The sequence below is a fragment of the Sapajus apella genome, unplaced genomic scaffold, assembly GCF_009761245.1.
Source record: "Sapajus apella isolate SASKATOON/1434 unplaced genomic scaffold, GSC_monkey_1.0 scaffold1, whole genome shotgun sequence".
NCBI classification, from domain to species: Eukaryota; Metazoa; Chordata; class Mammalia; order Primates; family Cebidae; genus Sapajus; species Sapajus apella.
In genome coordinates this window covers 42,910,280-42,911,345 of record NW_022436941.1, presented here as the reverse complement: position 1 = coordinate 42,911,345, position 1,066 = coordinate 42,910,280, and the positions used below count along the sequence as shown (strand labels likewise).

General features: G+C 40.9%; 1 pseudogene; it reads right to left on the bottom strand.

Moving 5' to 3' along the window:
* Positions 1 to 324: 324 nt before the first annotated feature.
* LOC116549908 lies at positions 325 to 710 on the bottom strand (annotated as a pseudogene).
* Positions 711 to 1,066: the final 356 nt, after the last annotated feature.

Sequence of the window (1,066 nt, the reverse complement as noted above, 5' to 3'; positions counted from 1 at the left end):
TCCATCAGGTCTCTCCTGGCTCTTCCTGCCTTTGAATGGCACATCACTCTGCTTCTGTCTGTTCTGGGCATTTGTTTTTTGCCCAAATAGAGAATTAAAAAAAATGGATAGCAGAAAGACAGACAGTGTGTGTGTAAAGAGCGAAGGGGAAACAACCCAGTGAAACAAAACAAAAACAATACAAAACTCCAGAAATCAGCTTTACAGATTACAGTATTGTATAACAATAGAAAGTAGGTGAAAATTCTACCTGCTAGCACAGACAATATGATACACAACTTCAGAGTATAGAGTCAGCGGGAGATTGTGGCAGAGGCCACAGCTTTAGACCAAGAGTCTTTCAGTGGACTGCAGAATGGACCGGATCTGTTACTTGAGCTGTGAGGTTCCTTGATGGTGACAGGACAGGGCAATAACAGGCCTGGAAACCCCACAGGCCCACCCCAGGGCCTATTTGGAGGATAGAAACAATAGAACACATTCTTGTCTTCACACAGCAGCTGCAGGTGCAGAATGATCTCCAGTGGCTCAGCATCTGCAGCCCCCACAATGAACTCAGAAATGTCCTTATTGAGGGTTTTGGTGGCTTCTTTGGCTTCTTTCTAAAACTGCCTGTAGTTACACGACTGCTGTACAAGGTCCAGTAGTTTCTTGGTGAGGTGGACATATGTGAGAAGGTAGGCTTTTGGATTTACTTCAGCCTCAGCCATGGCTGAGGCTTGGTGAGTTTGCCACTCCTCAATGAGCACCTCCAACATCCACAGGTAGGAAATTTTTAATCAAAGCACATCTAGACTTTTGAATGTCTTATATTCTTTTTCAGATGATGTAAGACAAATCAAAATGTATCTACTAGTTTTTAGTTTTTTGAAGCACTGAAACATAAGGCTAGAGTACCTACTGTTTAAAAATAATATATGGAGGAAAATAAAGGCCATATTCAGTATTTTTACCCTGAAGTAAGCAACCATTATCATGTTAGTGTTCATAGTCTTTCAAGCATCTTTTTATGCATATGTATATACATATATCCTTCTGTCATTGTTCACAGTTAAAATCATATCGT